Below are 14,875 nucleotides of genomic sequence, written 5' to 3' on the forward strand. Positions count from 1 at the left end.
TATAACATTTCTACATAACTTTCAACCATTTGTTTAAAAAGCACCCATAAGTTTAAAATACAATCTCTGTTTCTGGCTACATTTCTCCTTTTCAATATTGCTTTTTTTGCCAAGATTAAAAACAAATTCACAAGTTTCTTATTTTCTTTGTTCTCTGTCATTCCCAGCATAAAAAACCTTTTCCAGTCAGTAACCTCTTCATTTTCTCTTAATTCTTTGACAATTTCTTTCAGTTCATTAAAAAATGGGTTAAGTTTTCCACATAATAAAAACAAATGTAAAATACCTTCATCTTCTTTTTTACAGACTTTACATTGAGCATTTGTTGCCTTCTGCATTATACACAATCTCATTTCTGTATAGATCACATTTTGTCTGATAAAATAGTCTAAACATTCTAAATCTACATCCAACCATTTCCATGTTCTATTCTTCCAAATGTCTTTTTCTTCGATTTCATTAAAATGCCTTAACCAAATCTGGTTGGCAACAGGTTTTTTAAAAACTCTATTTATAAAAAACTCATAGAACATTTTCACAGTACACAAATTAAAATCCACCCTCTTTTCTTTAAATTTTAAAAACACCAACATTTTATTTTCTCGTTCTCCCTTCTTTTTAATCTCATCTAGCCATTGCCTTGGGATTGCTTTCTTGACATCTTCATACTGTTTTTTTAAAACCATGACATTAAAATCCTCCTTCTCCTCCTCCATTGCATCTTTAATCACTTGGAGTGGTAAAAATCCCTCTTTCACCTCCCATAAAACATCTCTCACTTTTACGATCCCCACTTTTAGCCACTTCTTAAAATAGATATCTCGCTCGTGTATCTTTATTTTGTCATTTAAAAACAGAGGCTGATTTAAAATCGCTTCCCTCCCCTCCGGATTAAAATCCACCTCTGTTAAAAAAAGCCTCCAAGCATTTAAAACCTCTTTATAAAACTGTGGTATCCCCTCCATCATCCAACTTTTCAACTTCATCCATAAAATGTTTTCCCCAAGGTTAAAATTCCCACATTTATTTAAATAAAAACCCATCAATTTCTTCCATTCATCTCTCTTCTTATCATCCAAATATTTCTTAACCACTTTTACCCTCATGCTTTTCATCTTCTGTTCCACATCGACTAAACCCATCCCTCCCTCTTCTGGTTTTCCTATCAGCGTATTGTACGCTATCCTTGGAGGCTTTTTTTCCCATAAAAATTCTAAAATACTCTTTTTTATTCTCTTAAAAACCCAGTTTGGCAATGGCATCACATGTAATTTGTACCACATTTTTGATAACATTAACATGTTTACAATTAAAATTTTTCCTTTCAAACTTAAAAACCTGTTTCTCCAAAAAATCAGTCTCCTATCCATCCCTCCCAATGTCTCATCCCACATATTATCAACAGTTTCCTTCTCATTCTTTGCTAACCCCGCTCCTAAAATCCTCATTTCTTGTACCTCTAGGAATTTAACAACCCCCGTTAAAACCTCTGACCTTCCGAACTTCATATATACTGTTTTTTCTTCATTTATTTTTGCACCTGATCCCTCACAATAGCATTTCATTTTTTCCATTACTTCTTTAACACTTTCTATATTTTCAACAATAATTGTGGTATCATCCGCATACTGGAATATTTTAGTCAGTTCCTCTTTTTCTTCTAGTTTTATTCCCTTTATTTTTTTCTCTCTGTTTATTAAAAGCCCTAATGGTTCAGCCACCAAAGAATATAACTTCGCTGACAGTGGACACCCTTGTCTTATAGACCTTAAAACTTTAAAAGGTTCCGTTAAAAAACCATTACATTTAACTTTTGTTAAAATATCGCTGTATAAAACTGAGATCCATTTTATAAAATTCTCTCCAAAACCAAATTGTTTTAAAACCGCCAATAAAAACCCATGCTCCACTCTGTCAAAAGCCTTCTCGAAATCCATGCTTATTATATATGCCTCCTTTCCTTTTTCTTTTATGTACCCCATTATATCTCTTATGCTACTCGTGATATCTGCTATGTCCCTCCCCTTTACTCCATATGCCTGGTTAGTCTCTATTATGTTTGGCATAATATTTTTTAATCTGTTCGCTAAAACCCTGGCTAAAATTTTAAAATCTGTGTTTAACATTGTAATGGGCCTAAAATTCCTCAGTTCCGCTTTGTCTCCTTTTCTCTTGTAGATTATTTTCATTAAGCCTAAGCCCATTCTTGGGTGTACTCTTTCTTTTTTAAAAACCTCTTCATAGACTTCTTTTAAAATCGGGCTTACTTTTTCTTTAAAAACCTTATAAAACTCACTTCCAATACCATCTATTCCTGGGCTTTTCTTCACACTTAGCTGATTTATTGCTTGTATAATTTCCTCAGTTGTTATTCCCTTATCACATTCCTTTTTATCTCCCTCACCGACTTTTCGTGTTATCTGTTGTAACAAAATGTTCCTTTTTTCCTCATCCCCTTCCTCTGATCTAAAAAGTTCTTCATAATATGTGCTTATTTCCTTTAAAATTCCCTCTGTGCTTAAAACAACTTGTCCTTCCTTATTCCTAAGTTCTTTAATTATTCCCGCCTTCGCCCTGCTTTTCTCAAGGTTAAAAAAGAATCTACTACATTTTTCCCCTTCTACTGTATATTTAGCTTTACTTCTTAACGTTGCCCCTTTATATTTTCCTTCTTCGATTTTCCTCAACTTTTCCTCCACTTCAATTACTCTTTGCACGTTTACTTCATTTTTATTTAACTCCTCTCTTAACGTCTTTCTTATTTCTTGTTCCTTTGTTCTTTTTACCTTTTGTAACAATTTACAGTAATTCATTACATATTTCTTTATGTCATATTTCATGTTTTCCCACCATTGCCTTTTATCTTCTATGTACATCAAGTCTTTTTTCCCCTCATCTAATTTATTTTCTATCTCTTTTTTAAAACTCTCTTCCTTTAAAACTTCAGTGTTTAAAATCCATACCCCTGGTCCCCTCATTTCCTTTTTAAAATCCATTCTCATTTGCAGCATTTTGTGATCACTTAAAGTCGTTTCTTTATAAAACACTCCATCAATAAAACATTCCAAATTCCTAGTACTTAAAAAGTAGTCTATTCTAGTTTGACACATAAAATTCCCTAACAGCTGTCTTCTTGTAAATTCCCTCTTTTTCCCATTTCTTTCTCTCCACACATCAATCATGTTCTTCTCCTCCATCAATGAAATTAACTCCTTTCTTCCCCCATCCGATTTAAAAACCATTCCGTTAGCCATATCCATTTTACTAAAAACAGTGTTAAAATCCCCCGCAATTATTACCCTCTTCCATTTTTCCATTAATTCAGCTATTACATTAAAATATTTTTTCTTTTCTATTTCTTCATTTGGAGCATGTACGTTTACTAAAATAAAATCATCTTCATCCATCTTAATTTCTACAGCCATGCATTTTCCTTTTGTGTCATTATACATTTGCTTTGACCTGATACCTCTATCGTTTCTTATTAACATCGCAACTCCTCCTCCTATTTTTCCCTCAGCATTATTAAAAAATAATTCCCCTTCCCATCTTTTTTTAAAATCCTCCATTACACTCTCTTTCCAGTTTGTTTCTTGCAATAAAATCACATCTTCATCCCTGCACAGTTCCTTGACTTTTTCAAATTTCACACCATTGATTAACCCTCTTGCATTAAAAGTAACAATTTTCAACACAATTAAAAAAGATAAAAAGACAAACTTTAGCATCATAATTTCGTTATCCTACTTCCTCCCCCTCTTTTGCACTTCTTCCACAGTCTTGTTTCACCTCATTACTTTGTTTACACATTTTATTTTTAGCTTTTTCTAAATTGGGTATTACCTTAACTTTTCTTCTTCTTTTATTGGATGTACTTGCAGTGCTGTCTCCGCCCATGTTTTCACTGTCTTTGTTATTTCTGTCCGTCTCACCGATCCATTCAGTCTCTTCTGGCTCTTCCGTTTCTGCTTTTCCAACCTCATTTAACTCCATCTGTACCTCCATTTCCACAATGTCCTGTGTTAACTCAGTCTTTTCAATCTCATTTTCATTGTCCTTGCTTACATTGTCCTCTCTTTGCATTTCTCTGGTGTCTTCCCTTTGCTCCTCTTCATTGTCTGTCTCATGCATCTGCCCACTCCCCCTCTCTTCTCCATTTTGCTGGTCTCCATACCAGCACTCGCATTTGTCCAGTACACAATTGCAGTCGGGACACATCACCACCTTACAGTCCCTCGCGAAGTGGCCTGTTTCCGAGCATTTAAAACATTTAAAGTCTGGACAGTCCTTCATCACATGATCAGGGCTCATACACAACCTGCAGGTTCTCACCTGCTTGCTATGTATCACTCTATAGTATTGTGGACCATCTTCCATTTCAATTCGAGTACTGTAGGGCAAGGAGGCCACTTCTTTTGGGAACTGTACCTTAAGGAACCTCGTTCCATCTTCTATGTTGGTGCCGGTATAAAATCTTCTTCTTATCTGAGAGACAGGAGTTACCCCCCATCCCTCCAGCTTCTGTAGAATCTCTGCATCATCCAGGTAAGCGGGCAGATGCATGAAAGAGACAACAAATTCTCTGTTATTCAATTTCTTAATTTCACATAGTTTTCCTTTAATCATCAATCCTTCGCTCAGATTTTCAATATCTTCTTCCTTTTCAAACGTAATTTCGTACTCCTTCATCATTTTGGGTCTTACAGCTAATATTTTTGTCACATCCAACTTATCTTTCAGCGCTTGTATTATGTCTTCTGCTTTTCCTTCGTGCACTTCAGTCAAATCCACTACTACTGTAGCTTCTTTGGTGTAGGTTCTTTTAAATCTCCTTTCAGGTCCATCCTTTTCTCGTTGAGTTTTTTCCAGTCCGTTTGTCATTTGCCGCCGTGTTCCTCGTGCCAAGTCCATGTCTGTTGCCGTAGTTCCATCCATTTTTCAAAAATAAATAAAACAAAAAACGAAAAAAAACAACAAAAAACAAAAAACAAAATGATCCCTCCCAAACAGCTATGCTGTTGGGAGGACAAGTAACAAAAATAACCAAAAATTTAAACAAAAACAATTATTAAGACTCAAATAACCAAAAAAACAAAAAAAAACACAAACAATTTTGGGTGAACCTTCTTCACCCTTCTATAGCCACCTCACTTCCTGTTTCTCACTAGCTCTCTAGCGCCCTCAGGTTGGTATGGCCGTAAGCGAAGGAGGCTGCAAAGAGAGGGCTATTTAAAGATCAGCCACTATAATCGGTATTTCCAGGCAGTGTCCCATCCAAGTACTAACTGGGCCCAAACCTGCTTAGATTCTGAGATTGGGCATTGACTCTTTATTTATTAAATTTTTTTTTTTGCAAATTTATTACATAATTACTGAAAATTTCCAAAAGTACTAACCTGCCCCAAACCTGTTTCGGTTTTCTAAGACTGGGCATTGACTCTTTTTTTTTTTTTTTTTTTTGCAAGATTATTAGACAATTAGTGAAAATTTTCAAAAGTACTAACCAGGCCCAAACCTGTTTCGGTTTTCTAAGACTGGGCATTGACTCTTTTTTTTTTTTTTTTTTTTGCTAGATTATTAGACAATTAGTGAAAAGTTCCAAAACTACTAAACAGGCCCAAACCTGTTTCGGTTTTCTAAGACTGGGCATTGACTCTTTTTTTTTTTTTTTTTTTTTTTTTTATTTATGCAAAACTCTTAGATAATTACTGAAAAATTCCAAAAGTACTGGGCTGCAAAGAGAGGGCTATTTAAAGATCAGCCACTATAACCGCCAGTGCATTATATAAGTAGAGAAGGAAACCTAAAAGCTTACAGCACCTGGTATTCCCAGGCGGTCTCCCATCCAAGTACTAACCAGGCCCAAACCTGCTTAGCTTCCGAGATCAGACGAGATCGGGCATAGCCAGGCTGGTATGGCCGTAAGCGAAGGAGGCTGCAAAGAGAGGGCTATTTAAAGATCAGCCACTATAACTGCCAGTGCATTTTATAAGTAGAGAAGGAAACCTAAAAGCTTACAGCACCTGGTATTCCCAGGCGGTCTCCCATCCAAGTACTAACCAGGCCCAAACCTGCTTAGCTTCCGAGATCAGACGAGATCGGGCATAGCCAGGCTGGTATGGCCGTAAGCGAACGAGGCTGCAAAGAGAGGGCTATTTAAAGATCAGCCACTATAATCGGTATTTCCAGGCAGTCTCCCATCCAAGTACTAACTGGGCCCAAACCTGCTTAGATTCTGAGATTGGGCATTGACTCTTTATTTATTTAAAAAAATTTTTGCAAATTTATTACATAATTACTGAAAATTTCCAAAAGTACTAACCTGGCCCAAACCTGTTTCGGTTTTCTAAGACTGGGCATTGACTCTTTTTTTTTTTTTTTTTTTGCAAGATTATTAGACAATTAGTGAAAATTTTCAAAAGTACTAACCAGGCCCAAACCTGTTTCGGTTTTCTAAGACTGGGCATTGACTCTTTTTTTTTTTTTTTTTTTATTTATGCAAAACTCTTAGATAATTACTGAAATATTCCAAAAGTACTAGGCTGCAAAGAGAGGGCTATTTAAAGATCAGCCACTATAACCGCCAGTGCATTATATAAGTAGAGAAGGAAACCTAAAAGCTTACAGCACCTGGTATTCCCAGGCGGTCTCCCATCCAAGTACTAACCAGGCCCAAACCTGCTTAGCTTCCGAGATCAGACGAGATCGGGCATAGCCAGGCTGGTATGGCCGTAAGCGAAGGAGGCTGCAAAGAGAGGGCTATTTAAAGATCAGCCACTATAATCGGTATTTCCAGGCAGTCTCCCATCCAAGTACTAACTGGGCCCAAACCTGCTTAGATTCTGAGATTGGGCATTGACTCTTTATTTATTTAATTTTTTTTTTTGCAAATTTATTACATAATTACTGAAAATTTCCAAAAGTACTAACCAGGCCCAAACCTGTTTTGGTTTTCTAAGATTGGGCATTGACTCTTTTTTTTTTTTTTTTTTTTTGCTAGATTATTAGACAATTAATGAAAAGTTCCAAAACTACTAAACAGGCCCAAACCTGTTTCGGTTTTCTAAGACTGGGCATTGACTCTTTTTTTTTTTTTTTTTTTTATTTATGCAAAACTCTTAGATAATTACTGAAAAATTCCAAAAGTACTGGGCTGCAAAGAGAGGGCTATTTAAAGATCAGCCACTATAACCGCCAGTGCATTATATAAGTAGAGAAGGAAACCTAAAAGTTTACATCACCTGGTATTCCCAGGCGGTCTCCCATCCAAGTATTAACCAGGCCCAAACCTGCTTAGCTTCCGAGATCAGACGAGATCGGGCATAGCCAGGCTGGTATGGCCGTAAGCGAAGGAGGCTGCAAAGAGAGGGCTATTTAAAGATCAGCCACTATAACTGCCAGTGCATTATATAAGTAGAGAAGGAAACCTAAAAGCTTACAGCACCTGGTATTCCCAGGCGGTCTCCCATCCAAGTACTAACCAGGCCCAAACCTGCTTAGCTTCCGAGATCAGACGAGATCGGGCATAGCCAGGCTGGTATGGCCGTAAGCGAAGGAGGCTGCAAAGAGAGGGCTATTTAAAGATCAGCCACTATAACTGCCAGTGCATTATATAAGTAGAGAAGGAAACCTAAAAGCTTACATCACCTGGTATTCCCAGGCGGTCTCCCATCCAAGTACTAACCAGGCCCAAACCTGCTTAGCTTCCGAGATCAGACGAGATCGGGCATAGCCAGGCTGGTATGGCCGTAAGCGAACGAGGCTGCAAAGAGAGAGCTATTTAAAGATCAGCCACTATAATCGGTATTTCCAGGCAGTCTCCCATCCAAGTACTAACTGGGCCCAAACCTGCTTAGATTCTGAGATTGGGCATTGACTCTTTATTTATTTAAAAAAAATTTTGCAAATTTATTACATAATTACTGAAAATTTCCAAAAGTACTAACCTGGCCCAAACCTGTTTCGGTTTTCTAAGACTGGGCATTGACTCTTTTTTTTTTTTTTTTTTTTGCAAGATTATTAGACAATTAGTGAAAAGTTCCAAAACTACTAAACAGGCCCAAACCTGTTTCGGTTTTCTAAGACTGGGCATTGACTCTTTTTTTTTTTTTTTTTTTTTGCTAGATTATTAGACAATTAATGAAAAGTTCCAAAACTACTAAGCAGGCCCAAACCTGTTTCGGTTTTCTAAGACTGGGCATTGACTCTTTTTTTTTTTTTTTTTTTTTTTGCTAGATTATCAGACAATTAGTGAAAAGTTCCAAAACTACTAAACAGGCCCAAACCTGTTTCGGTTTTCTAAGACTGGGCATTGACTCTTTTTTTTTTTTTTTTTTTTTATTTATGCAAAACTCTTAGATAATTACTGAAAAATTCCAAAAGTACTAGGCTGCAAAGAGAGGGCTATTTAAAGATCAGCCACTATAACCGCCAGTGCATTATATAAGTAGAGAAGGAAACCTAAAAGCTTACAGCACCTGGTATTCCCAGGCGGTCTCCCATCCAAGTACTAACCAGGCCCAAACCTGCTTAGCTTCCGAGATCAGACAAGATCGGGCATAGCCAGGCTGGTATGGCCGTAAGCGAAGGAGGCTGCAAAGAGAGGGCTATTTAAAGATCAGCCACTATAATCGGTATTTCCAGGCAGTCTCCCATCCAAGTACTAACTGGGCCCAAACCTGCTTAGATTCTGAGATTGGGCATTGACTCTTTATTTATTTAATTTTTTTTTTTTGCAAATTTATTACATAATTACTGAAAATTTCCAAAAGTACTAACCAGGCCCAAACCTGTTTTGGTTTTCTAAGATTGGGCATTGACTCTTTTTTTTTTTTTTTTTTTTTGCTAGATTATTAGACAATTAATGAAAAGTTCCAAAACTACTAAACAGGCCCAAACCTGTTTCGGTTTTCTAAGACTGGGCATTGACTCTTTTTTTTTTTTTTTTTTTTTATTTATGCAAAACTCTTAGATAATTACTGAAAAATTCCAAAAGTACTGGGCTGCAAAGAGAGGGCTATTTAAAGATCAGCCACTATAACCGCCAGTGCATTATATAAGTAGAGAAGGAAACCTAAAAGTTTACATCACCTGGTATTCCCAGGCAGTCTCCCATCCAAGTATTAACCAGGCCCAAACCTGCTTAGCTTCCGAGATCAGACGAGATCGGGCATAGCCAGGCTGGTATGGCCGTAAGCGAAGGAGGCTGCAAAGAGAGGGCTATTTAAAGATCAGCCACTATAACTGCCAGTGCATTATATAAGTAGAGAAGGAAACCTAAAAGCTTACAGCACCTGGTATTCCCAGGCGGTCTCCCATCCAAGTACTAACCAGGCCCAAACCTGCTTAGCTTCCGAGATCAGACGAGATCGGGCATAGCCAGGCTGGTATGGCCGTAAGCGAACGAGGCTGCAAAGAGAGGGCTATTTAAAGATCAGCCACTATAATCGGTATTTCCAGGCAGTCTCCCATCCAAGTACTAACTGGGCCCAAACCTGCTTAGATTCTGAGATTGGGCATTGACTCTTTATTTATTTAAAAAAATTTTTGCAAATTTATTACATAATTACTGAAAATTTCCAAAAGTACTAACCTGGCCCAAACCTGTTTCGGTTTTCTAAGACTGGGCATTGACTCTTTTTTTTTTTTTTTTTTTGCAAGATTATTAGACAATTAGTGAAAATTTTCAAAAGTACTAACCAGGCCCAAACCTGTTTCGGTTTTCTAAGACTGGGCATTGACTCTTTTTTTTTTTTTTTTTTTGCTAGATTATTAGACAATTAGTGAAAAGTTCCAAAACTACTAAACAGGCCCAAACCTGTTTCGGTTTTCTAAGACTGGGCATTGACTCTTTTTTTTTTTTTTTTTTTGCTAGATTATTAGACAATTAGTGAAAATTTTCAAAAGTACTAACCAGGCCCAAACCTGTTTCGGTTTTCTAAGACTGGGCATTGACTCTTTTTTTTTTTTTTTTTTTGCTAGATTATTAGACAATTAGTGAAAAGTTCCAAAACTACTAAACAGGCCCAAACCTGTTTCGGTTTTCTAAGACTGGGCATTGACTCTTTTTTTTTATTTTTTTTTTATTTATGCAAAACTCTTAGATAATTACTGAAAAATTCCAAAAGTACTAGGCTGCAAAGAGAGGGCTATTTAAAGATCAGCCACTATAACCGCCAGTGCATTATATAAGTAGAGAAGGAAACCTAAAAGCTTACAGCACCTGGTATTCCCAGGCGGTCTCCCATCCAAGTACTAACCAGGCCCAAACCTGCTTAGCTTCCGAGATCAGACGAGATCGGGCATAGCCAGGCTGGTATGGCCGTAAGCGAAGGAGGCTGCAAAGAGAGGGCTATTTAAAGATCAGCCACTATAATCGGTATTTCCAGGCAGTCTCCCATCCAAGTACTAACTGGGCCCAAACCTGCTTAGATTCTGAGATTGGGCATTGACTCTTTATTTATTTAATTTTTTTTTTTTGCAAATTTATTACATAATTACTGAAAATTTCCAAAAGTACTAACCAGGCCCAAACCTGTTTTGGTTTTCTAAGATTGGGCATTGACTCTTTTTTTTTTTTTTTTTTTTTGCTAGATTATTAGACAATTAATGAAAAGTTCCAAAACTACTAAACAGGCCCAAACCTGTTTCGGTTTTCTAAGACTGGGCATTGACTCTTTTTTTTTTTTTTTTTTTTTATTTATGCAAAACTCTTAGATAATTACTGAAAAATTCCAAAAGTACTGGGCTGCAAAGAGAGGGCTATTTAAAGATCAGCCACTATAACCGCCAGTGCATTATATAAGTAGAGAAGGAAACCTAAAAGTTTACATCACCTGGTATTCCCAGGCAGTCTCCCATCCAAGTATTAACCAGGCCCAAACCTGCTTAGCTTCCGAGATCAGACGAGATCGGGCATAGCCAGGCTGGTATGGCCGTAAGCGAAGGAGGCTGCAAAGAGAGGGCTATTTAAAGATCAGCCACTATAACTGCCAGTGCATTATATAAGTAGAGAAGGAAACCTAAAAGCTTACAGCACCTGGTATTCCCAGGCGGTCTCCCATCCAAGTACTAACCAGGCCCAAACCTGCTTAGCTTCCGAGATCAGACGAGATCGGGCATAGCCAGGCTGGTATGGCCGTAAGCGAACGAGGCTGCAAAGAGAGGGCTATTTAAAGATCAGCCACTATAATCGGTATTTCCAGGCAGTCTCCCATCCAAGTACTAACTGGGCCCAAACCTGCTTAGATTCTGAGATTGGGCATTGACTCTTTATTTATTTAAAAAAATTTTTGCAAATTTATTACATAATTACTGAAAATTTCCAAAAGTACTAACCTGGCCCAAACCTGTTTCGGTTTTCTAAGACTGGGCATTGACTCTTTTTTTTTTTTTTTTTTTGCAAGATTATTAGACAATTAGTGAAAATTTTCAAAAGTACTAACCAGGCCCAAACCTGTTTCGGTTTTCTAAGACTGGGCATTGACTCTTTTTTTTTTTTTTTTTTTGCTAGATTATTAGACAATTAGTGAAAAGTTCCAAAACTACTAAACAGGCCCAAACCTGTTTCGGTTTTCTAAGACTGGGCATTGACTCTTTTTTTTTTTTTTTTTTTGCTAGATTATTAGACAATTAGTGAAAATTTTCAAAAGTACTAACCAGGCCCAAACCTGTTTCGGTTTTCTAAGACTGGGCATTGACTCTTTTTTTTTTTTTTTTTTTGCTAGATTATTAGACAATTAGTGAAAAGTTCCAAAACTACTAAACAGGCCCAAACCTGTTTCGGTTTTCTAAGACTGGGCATTGACTCTTTTTTTTTATTTTTTTTTTATTTATGCAAAACTCTTAGATAATTACTGAAAAATTCCAAAAGTACTGGGCTGCAAAGAGAGGGCTATTTAAAGATCAGCCACTATAACCGCCAGTGCATTATATAAGTAGAGAAGGAAACCTAAAAGCTTACAGCACCTGGTATTCCCAGGCGGTCTCCCATCCAAGTACTAACCAGGCCCAAACCTGCTTAGCTTCCGAGATCAGACGAGATCGGGCATAGCCAGGCTGGTATGGCCGTAAGCGAAGGAGGCTGCAAAGAGAGGGCTATTTAAAGATCAGCCACTATAACTGCCAGTGCATTGTATAAGTAGAGAAGGAAACCTAAAAGCTTACAGCACCTGGTATTCCCAGGCGGTCTCCCATCCAAGTACTAACCAGGCCCAAACCTGCTTAGCTTCCGAGATCAGACGAGATCGGGCATAGCCAGGCTGGTATGGCCGTAAGCGAACGAGGCTGCAAAGAGAGGGCTATTTAAAGATCAGCCACTATAATCGGTATTTCCAGGCAGTCTCCCATCCAAGTACTAACTGGGCCCAAACCTGCTTAGATTCTGAGATTGGGCATTGACTCTTTATTTATTTAAAAAAATTTTTGCAAATTTATTACATAATTACTGAAAATTTCCAAAAGTACTAACCTGGCCCAAACCTGTTTCGGTTTTCTAAGACTGGGCATTGACTCTTTTTTTTTTTTTTTTTTTGCAAGATTATTAGACAATTAGTGAAAATTTTCAAAAGTACTAACCAGGCCCAAACCTGTTTCGGTTTTCTAAGACTGGGCATTGACTCTTTTTTTTTTTTTTTTTTTGCTAGATTATTAGACAATTAGTGAAAAGTTCCAAAACTACTAAACAGGCCCAAACCTGTTTCGGTTTTCTAAGACTGGGCATTGACTCTTTTTTTTTTTTTTTTTTTATTTATGCAAAACTCTTAGATAATTACTGAAATATTCCAAAAGTACTAGGCTGCAAAGAGAGGGCTATTTAAAGATCAGCCACTATAACCGCCAGTGCATTATATAAGTAGAGAAGGAAACCTAAAAGCTTACAGCACCTGGTATTCCCAGGCGGTCTCCCATCCAAGTACTAACCAGGCCCAAACCTGCTTAGCTTCCGAGATCAGACGAGATCGGGCATAGCCAGGCTGGTATGGCCGTAAGCGAAGGAGGCTGCAAAGAGAGGGCTATTTAAAGATCAGCCACTATAATCGGTATTTCCAGGCAGTCTCCCATCCAAGTACTAACTGGGCCCAAACCTGCTTAGATTCTGAGATTGGGCATTGACTCTTTATTTATTTAAAAAAAATTTTGCAAATTTATTACATAATTACTGAAAATTTCCAAAAGTACTAACCTGGCCCAAACCTGTTTCGGTTTTCTAAGACTGGGCATTGACTCTTTTTTTTTTTTTTTTTGCAAGATTATTAGACAATTAGTGAAAATTTTCAAAAGTACTAACCAGGCCCAAACCTGTTTCGGTTTTCTAAGACTGGGCATTGACTCTTTTTTTTTTTTTTTTTTATTTATGCAAAACTCTTAGATAATTACTGAAATATTCCAAAAGTACTAGGCTGCAAAGAGAGGGCTATTTAAAGATCAGCCACTATAACCGCCAGTGCATTATATAAGTAGAGAAGGAAACCTAAAAGCTTACAGCACCTGGTATTCCCAGGCGGTCTCCCATCCAAGTACTAACCAGGCCCAAACCTGCTTAGCTTCCGAGATCAGACGAGATCGGGCATAGCCAGGCTGGTATGGCCGTAAGCGAAGGAGGCTGCAAAGAGAGGGCTATTTAAAGATCAGCCACTATAATCGGTATTTCCAAGCAGTCTCCCATCCAAGTACTAACTGGGCCCAAACCTGCTTAGATTCTGAGATTGGGCATTGACTCTTTATTTATTTAATTTTTTTTTTTGCAAATTTATTACATAATTACTGAAAATTTCCAAAAGTACTAACCAGGCCCAAACCTGTTTCGGTTTTCTAAGACTGGGCATTGACTCTTTTTTTTTTTTTTTTGTTTTGCTAGATTATTAGACAATTAGTGAAAAGTTCCAAAACTACTAAACAGGCCCAAACCTGTTTCGGTTTTCTAAGACTGGGCATTGAATCTTTTTTTTTTTTTTTTTTTTTTATTTATGCAAAACTCTTAGATAATTACTGAAAAATTCCAAAAGTACTAGGCTGCAAAGAGAGGGCTATTTAAAGATCAGCCACTATAACCGCCAGTGCATTATATAAGTAGAGAAGGAAACCTAAAAGCTTACAGCACCTGGTATTCCCAGGCGGTCTCCCATCCAAGTACTAACCAGGCCCAAACCTGCTTAGCTTCCGAGATCAGACGAGATCGGGCATAGCCAGGCTGGTATGGCCGTAAGCGAACGAGGCTGCAAAGAGAGGGCTATTTAAAGATCAGCCACTATAATCGGTATTTCCAGGCAGTCTCCCATCCAAGTACTAACTGGGCCCAAACCTGCTTAGATTCTGAGATTGGGCATTGACTCTTTATTTATTTAAAATTTTTTTTGCAAATTTATTACATAATTACTGAAAATTTCCAAAAGTACTAACCTGGCCCAAACCTGTTTCGGTTTTCTAAGACTGGGCATTGACTCTTTTTTTTTTTTTTTTTTTATTTATGCAAAACTCTTAGATAATTACTGAAATATTCCAAAAGTACTAGGCTGCAAAGAGAGGGCTATTTAAAGATCAGCCACTATAACCGCCAGTGCATTATATAAGTAGAGAAGGAAACCTAAAAGCTTACAGCACCTGGTATTCCCAGGCGGTCTCCCATCCAAGTACTAACCAGGCCCAAACCTGCTTAGCTTCCGAGATCAGACGAGATCGGGCATAGCCAGGCTGGTATGGCCGTAAGCTAAGGAGGCTGCAAAGAGAGGGCTATTTAAAGATCAGCCACTATAATCGGTATTTCCAAGCAGTCTCCCATCCAAGTACTAACTGGGCCCAAACCTGCTTAGATTCTGAGATTGGGCATTGACTCTTTATTTATTTAAATTTTTTTTTTGCAAATTTATTACATAAT

At 37.5% G+C, this 14,875-nt stretch overlaps 18 non-coding genes across 18 annotated transcripts; all 18 read right to left on the bottom strand.

The window, feature by feature from the left end:
* Nucleotides 1-5,808: 5,808 nt before the first annotated feature.
* LOC132136623 (5S ribosomal RNA) lies at nt 5,809-5,927 on the bottom strand. The gene has a single exon (XR_009431480.1). It is a non-coding gene; the product is annotated as a 5S ribosomal RNA (ribosomal RNA).
* An 84-nt stretch (nt 5,928-6,011) lies between these two features.
* LOC132136625 (5S ribosomal RNA) lies at nt 6,012-6,130 on the bottom strand. Its single transcript, XR_009431482.1, has one exon. It is a non-coding gene; the product is annotated as a 5S ribosomal RNA (ribosomal RNA).
* Nucleotides 6,131-6,618: 488 nt separating this feature from the next.
* On the bottom strand, nt 6,619-6,737 carry LOC132136626 (5S ribosomal RNA). The gene has a single exon (XR_009431483.1). It is a non-coding gene; the product is annotated as a 5S ribosomal RNA (ribosomal RNA).
* Nucleotides 6,738-7,229: 492 nt separating this feature from the next.
* LOC132136236 (5S ribosomal RNA) lies at nt 7,230-7,348 on the bottom strand. Its single transcript, XR_009431132.1, has one exon. It is a non-coding gene; the product is annotated as a 5S ribosomal RNA (ribosomal RNA).
* An 84-nt stretch (nt 7,349-7,432) lies between these two features.
* On the bottom strand, nt 7,433-7,551 carry LOC132136627 (5S ribosomal RNA). Its single transcript, XR_009431484.1, has one exon. It is a non-coding gene; the product is annotated as a 5S ribosomal RNA (ribosomal RNA).
* Nucleotides 7,552-7,635: 84 nt separating this feature from the next.
* LOC132135873 (5S ribosomal RNA) lies at nt 7,636-7,754 on the bottom strand. Its single transcript, XR_009430791.1, has one exon. It is a non-coding gene; the product is annotated as a 5S ribosomal RNA (ribosomal RNA).
* Nucleotides 7,755-8,465: 711 nt separating this feature from the next.
* Nucleotides 8,466-8,584, bottom strand: LOC132135796 (5S ribosomal RNA). The gene has a single exon (XR_009430719.1). It is a non-coding gene; the product is annotated as a 5S ribosomal RNA (ribosomal RNA).
* A 494-nt stretch (nt 8,585-9,078) lies between these two features.
* On the bottom strand, nt 9,079-9,197 carry LOC132136275 (5S ribosomal RNA). Its single transcript, XR_009431171.1, has one exon. It is a non-coding gene; the product is annotated as a 5S ribosomal RNA (ribosomal RNA).
* Nucleotides 9,198-9,281: 84 nt separating this feature from the next.
* LOC132136628 (5S ribosomal RNA) lies at nt 9,282-9,400 on the bottom strand. The gene has a single exon (XR_009431485.1). It is a non-coding gene; the product is annotated as a 5S ribosomal RNA (ribosomal RNA).
* Nucleotides 9,401-10,210: 810 nt separating this feature from the next.
* Nucleotides 10,211-10,329, bottom strand: LOC132136629 (5S ribosomal RNA). The gene has a single exon (XR_009431486.1). It is a non-coding gene; the product is annotated as a 5S ribosomal RNA (ribosomal RNA).
* Nucleotides 10,330-10,823: 494 nt separating this feature from the next.
* LOC132136276 (5S ribosomal RNA) lies at nt 10,824-10,942 on the bottom strand. The gene has a single exon (XR_009431172.1). It is a non-coding gene; the product is annotated as a 5S ribosomal RNA (ribosomal RNA).
* Nucleotides 10,943-11,026: 84 nt separating this feature from the next.
* Nucleotides 11,027-11,145, bottom strand: LOC132136631 (5S ribosomal RNA). The gene has a single exon (XR_009431488.1). It is a non-coding gene; the product is annotated as a 5S ribosomal RNA (ribosomal RNA).
* An 810-nt stretch (nt 11,146-11,955) lies between these two features.
* LOC132136632 (5S ribosomal RNA) lies at nt 11,956-12,074 on the bottom strand. The gene has a single exon (XR_009431489.1). It is a non-coding gene; the product is annotated as a 5S ribosomal RNA (ribosomal RNA).
* An 84-nt stretch (nt 12,075-12,158) lies between these two features.
* On the bottom strand, nt 12,159-12,277 carry LOC132136633 (5S ribosomal RNA). The gene has a single exon (XR_009431490.1). It is a non-coding gene; the product is annotated as a 5S ribosomal RNA (ribosomal RNA).
* Nucleotides 12,278-12,872: 595 nt separating this feature from the next.
* LOC132136634 (5S ribosomal RNA) lies at nt 12,873-12,991 on the bottom strand. Its single transcript, XR_009431491.1, has one exon. It is a non-coding gene; the product is annotated as a 5S ribosomal RNA (ribosomal RNA).
* Nucleotides 12,992-13,476: 485 nt separating this feature from the next.
* On the bottom strand, nt 13,477-13,595 carry LOC132136635 (5S ribosomal RNA). The gene has a single exon (XR_009431492.1). It is a non-coding gene; the product is annotated as a 5S ribosomal RNA (ribosomal RNA).
* A 494-nt stretch (nt 13,596-14,089) lies between these two features.
* On the bottom strand, nt 14,090-14,208 carry LOC132136636 (5S ribosomal RNA). The gene has a single exon (XR_009431493.1). It is a non-coding gene; the product is annotated as a 5S ribosomal RNA (ribosomal RNA).
* A 381-nt stretch (nt 14,209-14,589) lies between these two features.
* Nucleotides 14,590-14,708, bottom strand: LOC132136637 (5S ribosomal RNA). Its single transcript, XR_009431494.1, has one exon. It is a non-coding gene; the product is annotated as a 5S ribosomal RNA (ribosomal RNA).
* Between the last annotated feature and the right edge of the window lie 167 nt (nt 14,709-14,875).

This window comes from Carassius carassius, unplaced genomic scaffold (genome assembly GCF_963082965.1).
Source record: "Carassius carassius unplaced genomic scaffold, fCarCar2.1 SCAFFOLD_60, whole genome shotgun sequence".
Taxonomy (NCBI): domain Eukaryota; kingdom Metazoa; phylum Chordata; class Actinopteri; order Cypriniformes; family Cyprinidae; genus Carassius; species Carassius carassius.